The sequence below is a fragment of the Ceratotherium simum genome, chromosome X, assembly GCF_057802395.1.
Source record: "Ceratotherium simum simum isolate JZ-2026a chromosome X, ASM5780239v1, whole genome shotgun sequence".
In the NCBI taxonomy this organism is placed as follows: domain Eukaryota; kingdom Metazoa; phylum Chordata; class Mammalia; order Perissodactyla; family Rhinocerotidae; genus Ceratotherium; species Ceratotherium simum.
In genome coordinates, this window is record NC_141940.1 from 49,761,523 (window position 1) to 49,780,877 (window position 19,355).

Genomic DNA, 19,355 nt, shown 5'->3' on the forward strand with positions numbered 1-19,355 from the left:
AAAAAAAAAAAACCAAAGAATTCAGCTGATGTCATGCTTAGAAGTAATTGTATATGTTGAGGGTCTTCAAAATTCCCCTCAGGTTCAGTGATTTGCTAGAGGGATTCACAGGAGTCAGCATACTGTACTCATGACTAAGATTTGTTATGGCAAAAAAATACAAAGCAAAATCATCAAAGAGAAAAAATCTATGAAGTGAAGTCCAGAGGAAACCAGGTATGATCTTCCAAGAGCCTTCTGAAAGTAGACTTACACAAGACATACTTCCTCCAGCAATGAGTTGTGACAACTTGTATAGTGTTGTCTAAAATGGAAGCTCATCTTAGCCTGGAAGCCTAGGTTTTTTTTTTTATTATTATTAAAATATGTGCCTCATTTTTTCTAGTTTTACTGAGACACAACTGACATATAACATTGTATTAGTCCAAGTTGTACAACATAATGATTTGATATATATATAAATTGCAAAAATATTACCACAATAAGTTTAGTTAACATCAGTCACCTCCCATAGTTACAATATTTTTTTTTTGCTATGAAAAGAACTTTTAAGATCTACTCATAGTAACTTTCAAATATACAATATAATATTGTTAACTGTAGTTACCATGCTGTACATTACATTCCCAGAATTTATTTATCTTGTAACTGGAAATTTTTACATTTTGACCACCTTCACTCATTTCTCTACCCATCACCCTTACCTCTGGCAAAAACTAATCTGTTCTCTGTATCTGTAAGTTTGGTTTTTTTAGATTCCAAATATAAGTGAGATCATACAGTATTTGTCTTTCTCTATCTGACTTATTTTACTTAGCATAATGCCCTTAAGGTCCATCCATGTTGTCACAAAAGGCAAGATTTTCTTCTTTTTTATGGCTAAAATATATATATTACATTTTCTTTATCTATTCATGTGTCAATGGACATTAAGGTTGTTTCTGCATCTTGGCTCTTGTAAATTATATTGCAATGACCAAGGGAGTGAAGATTTTTTTAGGGTAATGTTTATGTTTCCTTTGGATATATACTCAGAAGTGGAATTGCTGGATCATATTGTAGTATTATTTTAAAGTTTTTGAGGAACTTCCATAGTGTTTTCCACAGTGGATGCACCAATTTACATTCCCACCAACAGTGAATGAGGGTTCCCTTTTCTCCATATCCTCACCAGCACTTGTCATCTCTTATTTTTTTGATGATAGCCATCTTAATGGGTGTGAGGTGATATCTCATTATGGTTTTGATTTTCATTTCCCTGATGATTAGTGATGTTGAGCACCTTTTCATGTGCCTGTTGGCCATCTGAATGCCTTCTTGGGAAAAATGTCTCTTCAGTTCTTCTGCCCAATTTTTAATCAAATTGTTTTTTTCTTATTTGCTGAATTGTATGAGTTTTTTATATATTTTGGATATTAACTCCTTATCAGATATATGATTTGCCAATATTTTCTTTCATTCTGTAGATTGTCTTTTCATTTTGTTGATGGTTTCCTTTCTGTGCAGAAGCTTTTTAGTTTGATGTAGTCCCATTTGTTTATTTTTGCTTTTGGTGTCAAATCCAAAAATAACATCGCCAAGACCAATGTCAAGAAGCTTATCTCCTATGTTTTTTTCTAGGAGTTTCGGGTTCTACATTCAAGTCTTTAATCCAAATTTGATTTTATTTTTGCTTATGGTGTAAGATAGGGGTCCGATTTCATTCTTATTCCTGTGGCTGTCCAGTTTTCCTGGCACCATTTATTGAAGAGACTATCCTTTCCTCCTTGTAAATTCTTGGCTTTTTGTCATAAATTAATTGACCATATATAAATGGATTTATTTCTGGGCTATTCCAATCCATTGACCTATGTGTCAGTTTTTGTGCCAATACCATATTGTTTTGATTACTATAGCTTTTTAATATCATTTCAAGTCAGGAAATGTGATACAACCAGCTTTGTTCTTTCTTAAAATTGCTTTGGCTGGGCCGGCCCCATGGCTTAGTGGTTAAGTGCACGTGCTCCACTACTGGCGGCCCGGGTTTGGATCCCAGGCGCACACCGACACACAGCTTCTCCGGCCATGCTGAGGCCGCTTCCCACATACAGCAACTAGAAGGATGTGCAACTATGACATACAGCTATCCACTGGGGCTTTGGGGAAAAAAAAAGGAGGAGGATTGGCCATAGATGTTAGCTCAGAGCTGGTCTTCCTCAGCAAAAAGAGGAGGATTAGCATGGATGTTAGCTCAGGGCTGATCTCCCTCACAAAAAAAAAAAAAATTGCCTTGGCTATTTGGAGTCTTTTGTGGTTCCATACAAATTTTAGGATTGTTTGTTCTATTTCTGTGAAAAATGCCATTGGAATTTTGATAGGGATTGCATTGAATCTATAAATTGCTTTCGGTAGTATGGAAATTTTGACAATATTAATCCTTCTAATTTGTTAGCATGAAATAACTTTCCATTCCCTTGTGTCTCCTTCAATTCCTTTCATTAATGTCTTATAGTTTTCAGTGTATAGATGTTTCACCTCCTTGGTTAAATTTATTCCTAGATATTTTATTATTTTTGATGTAATTATAAATGGGATTGTTTTCGTAATTTCTTTTTCTGATAGTTCATTGTTAGTGCATAGAAATGCGAGTGTTTTGTATATTGATTCATTTATTATTTCTAACAGTTTTTTTGTTGGGTCTTTATCATTTTCTATATATTATATCTATATATAATATATATGATATTATGTCTTGTACAAATGGAGATAGTTTTACTTATTCTTTTTTGATTTGGATGTCTTTTATTTCTTTTTCTTGCCTAATTGCTCTGGCTAGGACTTCCAGTATTATGTTGAATAAAAATGGTGAGAGTGGGCATCTTTGTCTTTTTCCTGATCTTAGAGGAAACACTTTCACCTTTTCACTGTTGAGTATGGTGTTAGCTATGGGCTTCAAGATTTTTAATTAAAGTTCAGTTGTGTTGGCACTTTTGTCTAGCACATACAAAATTTCACACACCCAGAAAGCAGGCATTCAACATGAACCACATTGTTTGTTCAATTTTTTTAGGCACAATGAACCACTCTAATTATTTAGAATAAATTTTATGTTAGTGTATGAAATTGTTTTCCAGTCAATTTCCCAGATGCCGACCAATGATTAATCCAGCAAGGAAGTCTTTTTTAAGGATAGCAGTCTCAGTCACACCATGTACATGTCTTTTGGTACATTGTTTAAAAGAAGAAAGTCTAAAAAAATCAATGAGGGCCGGCCCCGTGGCTTAGCAGTTAAGTGCACGCACTCCGCTGCTGGCGGCCCGGGTTCGGATCCCAGGCGTGCACTGACGCACCGCTTCTCCGGCCATGCTGAGGCCACGTCCCACATACAGCAACTAGAAGGATGTGCAGCTATGACCTACAACTATCTACTTGGGCTTTGGGGGAAAAATAAATAAATAAAATTATTAAAAAAAAATCAATGAGCTTAGGAAACATCTAAAGATGTTATAAAAAACCAGCAAATTAAGCACGCACCAAAAAGAAACATTGGCAGGTACAGATAAAGAAGAAAACAAATGAAAACAGAAGATCAATATGGCCAACCATGAGTTCTTTGAAATAATAATAATATCAATACACTTATTGCTAGAATGATAAAAAAATAAAAAGTGTAATGGTACAAGGAACAAATATAATGATTAAAATAGAGGGATATTGCTAAAAATTCTATATATAAGAGAAAGTTTAGCAGGAATTATCATCAGCTACTCTGTAATTCAATTGGAAATATGAATGAAATAGAAAAATTTCTAACAAAAATACCATGAAAGGAAACATAAATTTTGATTAGTTCTGTAACTATTAAAAACATTAAATTGGTAATGAATACTTTTCCATAAAGCAACTCCTGGTCAATATGGCTTTAACAGTTGAATCTACCAAACATTTGAGGAAATAACGCCAATCTTACCATAGGACAGTCTCACTCATGAAGGTAAATGCAAAAATTATAAACAAAATCATAGCAAGACAAAGTGAGCAATATAGAAAAAGGATAATATAGTAAAGCTAATTTGGGTTTACTCCAGGAATGAAAAATTGGTTTAACAATTTAACACAATCTATGTGTTTTACTACATCAACTGAAAAAAAGAAAAAATAATATGATCACTTCAACAAATGCAGAAAATGCATTTAATAAAATCCAGCATCTGTATATGTTGAAAATTTACTTAAAGTAGAAACAGAAGGGAACTTCCTTAATCTAATATTAAGAGATATCTATTAATTAGCCTAAGGCAAACAACACACTTAAGGGTGAAATGATGAAAGATTTTGCACTGAAATCTAGAATGAGACAAAGATGCCCACTACCTCCACTTTTATTTAATATTGTGCTGGAAGTACCACCCGTTGTGATAAGGCAAGAATAAATAAATAGAAATGATTGTATTTGAAAAGAAATAAATAAAAGTATGATTTTCTTATGATACGCTTGTGTACATAGAAAATGCAAATAATTAGATAAATTATTGGAATTAAGAATTGAGATTAATAAAATTGCTGATATACATTTACTTGTTTATAAACAAAATGATAGATAGACAATAGATAGTTAACCTGAAGGAGACAGAGCATAGATCCAGTTATTGGGAGTGTGGTATAAGGGAAACTAAACCAAAAGTAAAACTCCATGAAAACAGAGATAATGGTCTCTTTGATTCATTGCTGTGTCCTCAGTGTACAGAACATTGTGGGCACTCAATAAATTTTAAGTGGATGAAGGAATGCTCAGTGAATAAATTTTGCAACCAAGAGTCCTTATATGTGCCCTCATAGGGGCTGCGTTAGTCAGAGAACTTGAAGTAAAATTACAGGTAGGAGTAAATGGCTCCAGAGCTAAAGATTACAGAGCAATGAAGACAGGGAACCTGAATGGTCATTTAGGAAAAATATTTTAAGTCAATTTGTATCCCTTAGAATTGATATTTAAATATAAGGACAAGAAGTCAATTTCCCACTTATAATTTTCTATTGAAGGCATTAACCAATATGGTTTCTTTATTATATCAATTCAGTTGTTCTTTATCAATTTAGTTGTTTGGACCCTGCTTTCAGGTTGATTAGATTAAAATGTAAAGAATCCACCTCAAACTTACACTTCAATGACCACATAGACCAATCTAGACTGACCATTTGATATTTTTTATAGACTCTTGGTTTTGACAACAAATAAAAAAATAACATTAAAGAGGGTCACATATTTTAAGAATAAAATATAGTTTTTGTACCTTGGACTTCAAGTATCAGGTCTGATTAAAGCTGGATAAGAGAAAGTTGTTAAATTTGATGAGTCTGTTTATTTATGGAATTATGGATATGCTCCTTGTGGTATGATCTCCAGAATTTGTCTATCAGATTTCATGCGAACATAAAAGTTAATATTTCCTTAAGGAGCACAGTCCACTAGGTAGAAGAAATCATAGTATGAAGATGTTGTTTGTCAATAACTATGTATCTAGGGAATAGTCTTCATCAGTGTTTAAATATTTTAAAAATCTGAACCTACAAATTATTATGAAAAATTCTACTTGCTTCCTCCTCATTTGCATTATTATTTGACTTTAAGGGGTGCTATCAACTTAGCTCCTTTAACACATTATCCAAGATAAATGTTGTTTGTCACATATGGCTCTATTTCATTTGAGACTTTATTAAAACTTAAAATTGTTAAAATAAAATTCAGATTTCTTGTTGAAGAGTCACTAAAAATATGTACCACACTTAGCACTAAAAATGATTTCCTTTGCCTAATTTCATTCCCCAAACCTTGGAAAATGTCACTGTATTTATTTTCTGTTTGCATCAAGAAACTATATTTTAAATCATTAACTTCAATTTAAAGGGCAATACAAAACAATGCCTTTGAACATACTACTAGAAATGAGATTTATTCTCTTTTAGGCCAAATTTAGACCTTCTCAAGTTAAGATTTGAACTAGAAAATAAAAAGACAGAGATTAGTAAGCAGACTTTGATTAAAAAATTTGACAGTCTTTTCAGCTTGGATGTAAGCCAAGAGACCAACAGCTGTATTCACCCTTGGCTGAGCAAGTAATAGTACTGGAGCCTGCAAGCTGAGAACAGTGGATTGTACAATAGGGAAAGCAAGGAAGAATCATAGCTAATTAGAATTCCTGTAGGCTTTATCAACAGGTCTGCAAAATACAGTAATTAAGCTATACTGTGAAAACATGTCACTTTGATGTCTTGGAGATGATGCAAACTAGCTTAAAATTACTGAGTTCGAAAACAATCACTTAAAATCTTCCTTAAAAGGATACATGGAACGTATCTGACTACTGTGATTTTTGTTATTACTGCAATCAAAGCCAAGACTAATTTAATTTTTCAATAAAGAATATCATTGGTTCACTTACTCACTTGCTTTTTTGCAGATACTTTCTGTACCAAAAAGGAGAAGAAGGAATGAAATATATTGATATCTTAATATTTTAAAATATCAAGATCTATCTGTACCTGTGATAGAGCAATTGTCTTCTCAGAAATAAATATATTTTTAACATATTTGAAGTCAGAGTCTTTTTAGTTAATAGAATTCATCAAAGGAATATATTCATAAATACTTGAATAATTTTATTTTTAGAGTCGATCGTGAATTGAATTTAAAAATAAAAGGAAAGAAATAAAATCTTCCATAATATGCCTCTACTTTTAAGTGCCATTGTGAGTTTGATTTGATCAACTTGATGTGAGAAGAATGACAGAGCTGACACCCTGCCTTTAACTTATGCCTTTGCAGATTAGGAAAACATAGCAATGTGACAAAGGCAGAATGTTCATCCTTTTTATTTGTTGGATTAAACTAGCTATGTCAGTTTTTAAATTTCTTTTAAAATAAATCTCACACAGATTTATACTTGAGTGTGTGTGTGTGTGTGTTCATGTTTTATACATGAAACAAAAAAGATAGCTATTAATGGCTCTTGTCAGGAAATAAGAAATAATAAAAGTTTTGGTTAAGCTCAAGTGAAACTTTTGCATTTGTTTTAATTTGTGAAAAGAGTGACAGACCCTAGTCTTTGCTTTGAAATATAAGTTATGAACATGAAAATTCAAGTATAATATTGCTATTGAAAAGTACCACCAAAGGTAAGTGTGTGCACTCAAGGTAATGATTACAATTGAAAACAGAAAGCTAGATTTCAATTGAAGTAATAAATGTTATATACCACATCTTCTATGTAGTGTATTAATGTAGTCTTCGTTTACATGCATAAAAACGCTCATGATCCATATAGTAAAATATGAGTTACAAAGGTGTGTTCGTTTGACTTTCAGAATAACAAATGATTCACATATAAATTGACAATTAAAACAAAAAAAATTGTTTCCCCAAATTGCCTTTCATCACCTATCAAAGTCATTGAAGCAAATTTGAGCAAGTCTGAATTGCTTGCTTTAAACTTGCCTTAATTTTAAAGTTTAACTTATTTTATTTATTTATTTTTTTAACCACATTGATTATTTCTTTTATTTTATTTATTTATTTATTTTTTTAAATTTTTTGTTTATTGCAGTAACATTGGTTTATAACATTGTAAAAATTTCAGGTGTACATCATTGTACTTCTATTTCTGCATAGATTACATCATGTTCACCACCAAAATACTAATTACAACCCATCACCACACATATGTACCGAATTATCCCTTTCACCCTCCTCCCTCCCCCCTTCCCCTCTGGTAACCACCAATCCAATCTCTGTCTCTATGTGTTTGTTTATTGTTGTTATTATCTACTACTTAATGAAGGAAATCAAACGGTATTTGACCTTCTCCCTCTGACTTATTTCACTTATTTTAAAACAACATTTATTATTGTATATGATTACCAAAGTAAGGCAGTCTCACTTGACAATTTCTGGGAAATATATGGATTTATAAGTAACGAAAGTTATTACCTATAATCTTATTACTAAATTTTCTTCAGACTGCTCCCTCCCTTCTCCCTCACCGTCTCTCCATGTACACTTAAGAAAATTAAGATTATTCATATACAGAGTTGCGGTCAATATTTGTAAATGACTCGTGTGCCTAAAAAGAATATCTATTCTCCAAATTTTGGCTAGAGAATTCTCTCTCTCTATATATAAACATATTAGATTGAGCTTATTTTGTTTAAAACATCTATATTCTTAGTAATATTTTGTTTTTAATACTTATGTTTTTCAGAGAATTGTGTTAAAATCTTTCACTATAGTGTTATATGATTCTATCAATTTTTGTTTGAAACTTTTAAGCATGAAAGTATCTTTTCATTTTCTTAGTGGATTTTTCTTCCATCATCATGTAATGTCTCCCTTTTTTCCCTTTTAATACTTTTCACTTTTTCTTATTCTTTGTCTCATATTGATATTTTTATACCAGCTTTCCTTTGACTAATATTTTATATATTTATATACAAATTATATTTATATATGAATGAATATATTACAGTATAAATTATATATATATATCTACCATTTATTTTTTTACCTTCCCACTACATTATTACATTTTAGGTGTGTTTATTACAAATAACATATATCTGATTTTTAAAATCCAATCTGAGTATCTCTGTCTTTTAATATGTGATTCTACTCTATTTACATTTATCATGTTTATTATATATTTCTTCACATTTCTGCAATATATTTAGTATTTTCTATTTTCCTTAAATATTCTTTGCTTGTCTCTCCTTTTTTTTTTTAAACAAATAGCCTGCAATTATTTTCTTGGTGTTTTTACACTATATTTCTATTATTTAAGTTGTAATTCTTAATATATAATGAGTATATTTAGCTAACTATGCTCTTTTTCTTAAAAAGTCTCCATTATAAGTGTTTTAATATTCTTTGAATCTGATAAGGAATTGGGGAACACTTTAACTTTCTTCTATCTCATCTCTTCTCTTTCATGCCATTGTATATTATTTTAGTACCACTTTGCTTCTTCCTTTAATAAAACAAATGTATATGTATTCATGCCTCTGTGTGTGTTTGAGTATGTATATTTACAATTACTATTATTAAAGTTTACCAAATTATTTTAGAATTTTCTTTGGTTATCATTGTTTTTTGCAGCCATCCTTTCCTTCAAATTTATCTTTCTTACTGAAATACATTCTTCCATAATTTTTCACTGAGATGTGAAATTGTACTTAGTTCACCTCACTATTAAATGCTACTTTGTGTAGACACCAAATATAGGTTAGCAATCATTTTCTCTCTGCACTGAGGTATTACTCCATTGTCTTCAAGCACCTATTATTTATGATAAGAAGTCTGATGATCAGTCTGAGGGTTTATGTAATGGTTATTCTAGTATTGTTCCTTTGTAGATATTCTATGCAAATATTCTATCTTGTTTTGGTAATTTTTAAAAATAAGTTCTTTACCCTGGAATTCTACTAAATATGGATTCATATTTGTATATCATGCTCAGGCTGTTATGTCTCTCTCTCTCTCTTTTACTTGAAACATTTACTTATTTTATTTTAATTGAAATGAAATTTATCTACTGTGAAATGAACAGATTTTAACCATATAAATTGGTGAGCTTTCACAAATGTATATACCCATGTAACCAGTAAAACTTCCTGAAAATACAGAGCATTTCAATAACTCCAGAAAATTTCTTCATACCCCTTCTAGTTTATCCTCACCCACCCACAGAAAAACACTGTTCTAATTTCTGTCACCCTTGGGCCCACCCCGTGGCTTAGCGGTTAAGTGCACGTGCTCCGCTACTGGAAGCCTGGGTTCGGATCCTGGGCGCGTACCGACGCACCGCTTCTCCGGCCATGCTGAGGTCGCATCCCACATACAGCAACTAGAAGGATGTGTGACTGTGACTCAACTATCTACTGGGGCTTTGGGGGAAATAAAAAGGAGAAGGATTGGCAATAGATGTTAGCTCAGAGCTGGTCTTCCTCAGCAAAAAGAGGAGGATTAGCATGGATGTTAGCTCAGGGCTGATCTTCCTCACACACACAAAAAATAAAAATAAATAAATAATTTCTATCACCCTAAATTAGTTTGCCTATTCTAGAACTTTATATAAATGTAATAATACAATATCTGCTATTATGTGCCCTTCTGTTCAGCATAATGTCTGTGAGATACATGCATCTGTTGTACATATTAGTAGTTTATCATTTTCTTGTTTCTGTTGAGTAATATTTCATTGTATAAAAATACCACAATTTGTAATTCCATTCTCCTTTGGACGAGCATTTGGGTTGTTTCAAATGTTTCCTACTGTGAATAAAGTTTTTAAAAAATGCTTTGTGAGCCTTTCGGTAAGCATACATTTTTATTTCCCTTGGGTAAATTCCTAGAAATGGAATTGCCACATCATATGCTAGGTGTGTTTTAAATTTTTAAGATTATTGCAAATCAGTTTTCCCAAAATGGCTAAACCATTTTACATTCCCACCAGTGATATGTGAGAGTTTGGTTGCTCCGTATCCCCAAGAGCATTTGGTATGCCATTCTTTGGTTTTGTTTTCATTATTTAGTTATTATGATAGGTGAGTATTTTATTTTGGATTTAATTTTCATTTCCCTGAATAACTAAAGGTGTTGTGCACTTTTTCCTGTGCTTAGTAGGCATTCATATATTGCCTGTGTCTTTTCAATTATTTTGCCTGTTTTTATTGGTTGTCTTTTTTATTATTGAGTTGTAAGAATTTCTCTCTGTGCATGGGCACAACACACACACACACACACACATGCACACACACATTATATAAACAAATCTATTTGTTACTTGCTTTTTCATTTTCTTACCAGTGACTTTTGATGATTACAGTTTATCAGTTTTTCTTTATAGTTACTGATTTTTGTGTCCTATGTAAGAAACTTTGGTCTACTCCAAAGTAACAAAAATATGCTCCTATGTATTCCTCTAGAAGAGTAATAGCTTTAGTTTTTAGGTTTTGCAATAGGATCCTTCTTGAATTATCTTTGCATATGTTGTGAGGAAAGGCATTAGGTTCATTTTTTCCCAAGTAATTATTAATTGATTCCATCACAATTTTTGAAAAGGCTGCCCTTTTCCATTTAAATACTTTTAGCATCTTTGTTGAATATGAATATGAATTGACTGTAAATGTGCAAGTATATTTCTGGATTGTATTATATCCCAATAATATTGCCTGTCCTTACCCCTATACCACATTTTCTTGATCACAGTAGCCATATGAAGACTGGTTAGTCAAATAATTGAAAGTTATTAAACAACAATGGACGTATTAATATACAATTATGTGAGTTGCTAGGAATATATAAGTTAGAATCCCTCTAAATAAAAAGGCAAAACAGTAAGAATACTAACTATATTAGAAGACATTTATGTCAATTAAAGTTAGAATAAAAATACAAGAATGTGAGTAATAACCAATTACTTATCATTGTTCTGGACATTAGCCAATAAACAGTAAGTAGAAAATGGAGAAAAAGATGTAACTCTTGGATAGCTGCCTTTCTCTCCCTGTTGAAGAGCAAGGCATATATTTGGATGAAGGATTTGAATGCAAAATATATAAAGATTTGTGCTTAGAAAACTCAAGATTAATAACAAAAAAATGAGAATAAGAGGTCTTAGCAAGTTCACTAGATATATTAGCATAAAAAATCAATAACCTTTCTACAAAGCAGCAATCAACTTTCACAAAATATGATAAAAAATCATATTTACAATAGAAATAAAAATACTAAGTACCTAAGAATTTTCAAATAAGAAATATGTAGAACTTAATGAAAGAAAATAATGGAAGATGATTTCATATTTACAAGCAAATAATTTTGTGGATTATAAGGTTTGGTAAATACTTTTCACAAAATAATGATTTTGCTAATGTCTGCAATTAGTAAATATGCCAATTTGGGATAAGTTTATATCTTTTTGGCAACTATAATTATTTGCTATGTGAACTAGGTTCTCCTGTATTTACCACAGACACACATGCTACCTGAAAAGTTATAATGTGCAAGAGTACCTACAGTTCTTTGTATTTCATCCATCTTGAATTACTTATGAGGGTCCTTGGGTCAATGTATTCTTTCACATAATGACAGTTGTATGAAGTCAGGGAACATGATGACTCATAATACTAGAAATTTTAAAAGATTTTGAAACAAACTATTTCCTATAAATATATGTTGGTGTAACAAAATATACATAATATATACTTACTATATGTTATCAATTGAACTGTGTCCCCACCTCCAATTCACATGTTGAACTCCTAACCCCCAGTACTTCAGAGTGTGACCTTATTTGAAAATGGGATCTTTGCAGATGTATTTAGTTAAGATGAGGTCATTAGGATCAGCCCTAATCCAATATGACCAGTGTTCTTATAAAAAGATATTTGGTCACAGAGACAGACATAAACACTTATAGAGGGAAGATGATGCGAAGAAACATGGGGAGAAGATGGCCCTCTACAAGCCAGGGAAAGAAGCCTGGAACAGATCCTTTCCTCATGGCCCTCAGAAGGAACCAACCTGGCAGATACCTTGATTTCAGACTTCCGGCCTCCAGAACTATGAGACAATAAATTTTTGTAGTTTAAGCCAACGAGTTTGTCACACTTTGTTACAGCAGCCTTCACAAACTAATATATATGGCATAAAATTAAAACAATATGTGCTTATAGAATATACAATGTTTCAAAATGTTCTCTTCATGAGTGACTACAAATGCAGTAAATCTGCAATGATGTTAGGGCTAAAAGAGAGCCAATTCAGGCGGAAAGACAACAAGAGCACAGGAGAACAGTCAAGAGTATTACGGGGAGCCAAAGGATTCTGACTCACTGATTGGAATGGGGCAGGGTCTGAGAGATACATATCCCTAAGGGGAAGGCATAATGGTGTTCAGAGAAACTGACATACCCAGCTTCAGCTAATGATGCCTTATTCATTTGAATCTGGTTTACAGACCAAACCCTTGGGACTTTTTCCTCACAATATTCTGATAGTAGTGAAATATCAAAGTTACCACACTGAGGAATCTTTCTCACATGGTTTCTCTGGGCTATCTTCATTCAGCTTTCACTAATTTCCTGGAAGCCCATAAAACTTACTTATGATTATTATAGGGCAGAAAAGTTTAATTTCTGTGGTCATTTATTCTTCTTTATTTTATAAGATGTTGAGTTCTCTCTAGTCCTTTTATTCTAAACCCATTCACCAGATTTCACATCTCATTGGATAAATTTAAAATGGCCCACATTACTCTAAATAGTTTGGCCCTTGCCTACCTCCTCACTCAGAGCTTATCTCACACGCCTGTTCATTTTCTGCATTCCAGCCACTCTGGCCTCCTTTCTGTCTCTTTTACTCACTCTGCTTCCTCCCATGCAGGGCCTCTCTGTCTTCCTTCCCTCTTCATCTCCTATTCATACTACACCTTTCAACTCAGATATCATTTTCTCAGAGAAACATTTTCATATCTCCCTAATGAGGTCAATTTGATTGCCATATTTGATCTCCTGGTCCCATGTACCTCTTTTTTACGTAACATCTATTAAATTGTAGTTAAAAGGTACAAACTTCCAGTTATAAGATAAATAAGTACTGGGAATATAATGTACAACATGATGACTAGAGTTAACACTATTGTGTGATATATTTGAAAGTTGGTAAGAAAGTAGATGCTAAAAGTTTTCATCACATGGAAAAACCTTTTTATTTTTGTGTCTATATGAGATGTTAACCAAACTTATTGTGGTAGTCATTTCACAGTATATGTAAATAAAGTCATTATGCTGTACCTCTTACACTTATACAGTGCTATATGTCAATTATGTGTCAATAAAGCTGAAGGAAAAAAGAATTCCAAAACAATAATAAAATAAAATTTATAATTCTCATCTGTTGAAGATTTTTATTTTTTGCATAGTATCTGTATCTTTCACCAGACCATAAAAATCCATGACAGGAAGCATTTCTGTTTTTATTCACCATTGTAACTTAGGTATATACCATAGAGCTTTTGTGTATTAGTAGTTCAATAAGTTTTTTTTTAAATCAACGTACTTCTAGCTATGTAAATTCTTCCTTTTTGGAAAGTGTGTCCTTTTTGCATTCATATTTCATAGAAATTATAACTATAAGGTCTGACAATTCAACTATTATCAGGTTGACTTATTTTTTGAATCATTAAATCAAATATCATGAATTTTTAAAATTTTCAAGCTAGAAGTAACTTTGGATGTAACCTAGTACAGTGGATTTCAAACTTTATGGACTTGCCTCAGGGATTACTGGAAGGAGTCGTGAGGAAAACTCTGATAAAGTGGAGCTTTGGAACGCCAACCTTGGGAATACCAACAGCTCTACTTTCATCTATTTTATATATTGGAAATCCATGTACTTTTTCTTTTAATAAAAAAAATAACTTTCTAGTGCTAAATGTTTTTTAAAAATACTGATGTATTTCAACTCCCTTCATTTTAATTGTAAAAAACTGATTCTTAGTGAGGTAAAATTACTTTAACAAGGATACCCAACTAGTTAGTGCCAGAGCTACTTTACCCAGCAATGGATTAATATTTCATTTTTTTTTTGTGAGGAAGGTCAGCCCTGAGCTAACATCCATGCTGATCCTCCTCTTTTTGCTGAGGAAGACCGGCTCTGAGCTAACATCTATTGCCAATCCTCCTCCTTTTTTTCCCCCAAAGCCCCAGTAGATAGTTGCGTGTCATAGTTGCACATCCTTCTAGTTGCTGTATGTGGGATGCAGCCTCAGCATGGCCAGAGAAGCGGTGTGTCGGTGTGCTCCCGGGATCCGAACCCGGGCCGCCAGCAGCGGAGCGCGCGCACTTAATCGCTAAGCCACGGGGCTGGCCCATAATATTTCATTCTTAAGCCAACCTAATTTTAGTTCCTTACTTAACAAGATAAGTTAAGCTGCATGTGAACATGATTAATTTAAATGAACTAATCATGGCTCCTTATGCTTTCAACCAACCAACAAGACCTATAAAACTATGTGTATGGCCCTGAGTTTGGGGATGCACCTTGGTAAAAGGAATACAAAAGGAATGTAAACTTTTGTCTCCAACAGAACTAGGTGGGTTTGAGTTACAATTCTACCACTTACTAGCTGTATAATTTAGACACAATAGTTAAACTCTTCAAGCTTCATTCTTCTCATCTGGAAAATGAGAATAATAATATTATCTTCTAAATGGGGTTCCTTGGAGGATTAAATGAAATGTACAAAAGTGCCTAGCACAGTGTCTGGTACAGAGTTGGTTGTCGATAAGTATAAGTTTCCTTTTTACTTCTCCTTTCCTGTCTATTTTGTATTTGTGTTTACATGAGTTTATAGATCTATGGTTTATAAAATATCCATATTATCAAACTTAAACATGTGTTTTGTCTACATACAAGTAACTTGGATCCATCAGTAAATAACAATGTGTAGGAAATTCCATGAGATAATTTTGGTTGTTAATGTTTCACATTTCACAGTCAAGGCTGTTACTGCTTTCTTTTTACAACACCTATAATTATCTTAAGCTAACAAATGAATATTCTTCATAATACAAATATGACTAGAATTCTACTTTGTACATTTGATAATTAGACTGCCTGTCTTGTGAATGCTACCCACTACTCAGTTTTATTTTTTGCTGTAATTTTGTGTGACGATAGATACACTTGAGTAAAAAATGAAGAAACTTTAAAGGAAAAGACAGCTTTTTTAATAACCTGATATTTCAATTTATTCTGAATTCTTGTTCTGCTTCTCTCTATTCTGCCTGTGCTGCAAAGGTAATCCTAATTTTAAAATAAAAAAAAAAATATATATATATATATACATATATAATACTCTTTATAAAATATCTTTATTCTCCACTCTTATGCTCACCTATCAGCAGGTATTATGTATCAGCTAATAACTAAGATATAATGAAACAACTGCCCAGTTTTCATGCTTAAAAACTAAGTTTTCGATTCTTACCCTCTGGTGTCATCTATTGGTTAGATGTTAAAATTACAAATACTGTTTTATATGATATTCTCAAAAGTACCTGGCTGCTCATTTTTACTCTCCTATGGTAATACTGCTTAATTGCATTGTTTTAAATTAAGGTTGTTTAACTTATTCTTGAATATTTAATAGACTGCCCAAGTCTCTACCCTACAGATGATGATATTATTCAGTAATGAATTTTTCTATTGAGAGAGAAATTGTATTAAAAATTTGAACCAATTGGGGGCTTTCCCGGTGGCATAGTGGTTAAGTTCACACACTCCACTTTGGCAGCCCGGGGTTCACAGGTTAGGATCCTAGGCTTGGACTTACGCACCGCTCATCAAGCCATGCTGTGGCATCATCTCATATACAAAACAGAGGAAGATGGGCACAGACGTTTGCTCAGGGTTAATCTTCTTCAGCAAAAAGAGGAGGATTGGCAATGGATGTTAGCTCAGAGCCTATCTTCCTCAGGAAAAAAAAAATTGAACTGACTGAAAACTGCCAGACATTACACAGAATTCTCATTTCACTCTCCATTATCGTATAGTAAAATACAATCCAAATTAAGCAATGTATCTTTAATCTTTAGGTGAAAATATCATAAAAAATACCTACTTTGAATTTCTGTATTAGTGCCATTTTGCATGTTAAAATATCTCTGTTTTATGTACTTCTCAATTTAAATCAAAAGAAACTGCTTGAAATCATAGTGAAGCCAAAACTAATAATAAAAAATAATCACCCATTTCACATGTTGAAGTTGTTGGTTACAAATACTTCAGTATGTCATTCGTTTTCCAGTACTAGAACAACTCATCAGAATAAGAAAATCTTTTGAAGAAATGTTTTTGAAGAGACTATGTATGATAGATCTGTTTATCATGCTATTTTCATATTCCTTTTTACAGAGCTTCACAGAAAAGCTACAGTATGTAGAAATTGAAAATGAAAAATTGTTGTTGCAGATGATATATTTTAGGGAAGCCAGATAGATCACTATGCTTGCTATATGGCTCAAGAATTACTATTATTAGTTATCCTGGAATAAGATTCCATTTTCTCTAGCATTTACAATATACTGCTTTATGCTTTTGTATTCAGTATGCAGAATTTCTAGTTCTTTGTTTTGAAACCTTAAAGCTTTTCAAAATATATCATTGATCCAACAGATAAATTAATCAAGTGGTAAGCTCTGGATGAAGGTGAATGTAGATCCCAAACCTTTTTCTTTTATTTCCTTCTACTGATATTATATGATTTCGCAGCCAGTCTAAATGAAACTGATAAATATAATGTAGATTTTCCCTTGCAAAAGAGTTCTTAGTCATTTTATTATCATTAAATTCCTTTATTTTAGAGTCAATTAGCTTATTCCAGTTATTTTGCTTGGTTGAGATAATATATTGTGTTATCAGGTCTGTGAAGCTGGTTACATCACTATTGGTCACTCAACTAATTAATATATAGACAAAATTCTATTAAACAACAGGCTTCTTGTAGGGAAACAATCATTGGACAATGGATAAGCTAACTAGGGACTAGTTCTTTTATCTACTCATTTTAAAATACAGGTATAACTATTTCAACTTCAGTCTCTTTAATTTTCTCTCTCTGTTCCAACTGGCTAGTGCCTCAGTTTTTGTTCATTTGATATCTTGCTCTAGGGCAGTATATATTATGTGAAGTCATTGATTACAGGTTTTGCAATGTAATTCTGACACTAACTACTAGGAGTTGGGTCAAATTTCACAGGTTAAAGACACAGCCCTCCACAAGACTCCTCTCACTTCAGACACCAGCCACAAGCTCCAGTGTTCCCAGGTTCCTTGAACTTCTGACAAACTGGCCACAAATTTGAGGGTTCCCATTACCCTCTCAGGTTTGATAATTTGCTAGAATGAATCACAGAACTCAGGAAAGTACTATAATTACTATTACAGTCTTATTATAAAGAATACAAATCAGGGCCAGTGAAATGAAGAGACATATAGGGTGAGGTCCAGAAAGGTCCCAAATGCAAAGCTTCTGTGTCCTCAGAAAGGGTCACCTTCCTGGTAAATAGATATGTATCACCAACTAAGAAGTTCCCCTGAACTTCAGGTGTCCAAAGTTTTTATTGAGTTTTATTATATTTACTACTTGAATTGTTGCTTATGTGATCGAACTCAATCTCCAGCCCCTCTTTTCTTCCTGGAGTTTGGGAGGTCAGAATTATATCACATGGCTCAAAGTCCCAATCCTCTAACCATATGGTTGGTCTTTTCAGTATGGCCAGCCCCCATTCTGAAATTCTCTAGGAGCCCAGAATGAGTGACCTCATTAGCATAAACACAAGTGTGGTTTGAGGGTTCCATCACGCATAACAAAGATGGTCCTACCACTCAGGTAATTCCAAAGCTTAGAAGCTCCCTTTCCGGAACCAGGGACAAAGACCAGACAGACTCTTTATTATAAAACAAGTTTCATTGTTTATGTTTTCCTATACATGATACAACATAGTATAGTTAGGGAAAACTGCCTTTGAATCCAAGATATCTGTGTTGTTTTTTTTCAATCATTTTATTGACATCATAATAGTTTACAACATTGTGTAATTTCAGGTGTACATTATTATTTATCAGTTTCTGTATACACTGCATCATGCTCACCAACAATAGTCTAATTTTTATTCGTAACCATATATATGTGCCCCTTTACCCCTTTAGCCCACCCTCCAACTCCCTTCCCCTCTGGTAACCACTAATCTGTCCTCTTCATCCATGTGTTCTCTTCATCCATGTGTTTCCACATATGAGTAAAATCATGTGGTGCTTGTCTTTCTCTGTCTGGCTTATTTCACTTAACATAATACCCTCAAGGTCCATCCATGTTGTTGCAAATGGGATGATTTTGTCTTTTTTTAAAGCTAAGTAGTATTCCATTGTATGTATATACCACACCTTCTTTATCCGTTCATCAGTTGATGAGCACTTGGCCTGCTTCCATGTCTCGGTTATTGTGAATAACAGTGCAATGAACATAGGGGTGCATAAATCTCTTTGAATTGCTGATTTCACATTGTTTGGATAAATACCCAATAGTGGGATACCTGGGTCATATAGTATTTCTATTTTTACTTTTTTGAGAAATTTCTATACTGTTTTCCACAGTGGCTGCACCAATTTGCATTCCCACCAACAGAGTTTGAGGATTCCTTTTTCTGCACATCCTTTCCAACATTTGCTATTTTTTGTCCTGTTAATTACAGCCATTCTGACAGGTATAAGGTGATATCTCATTGTAGTTTTGATTTTCATTTCCCTGATAAGTACTGAT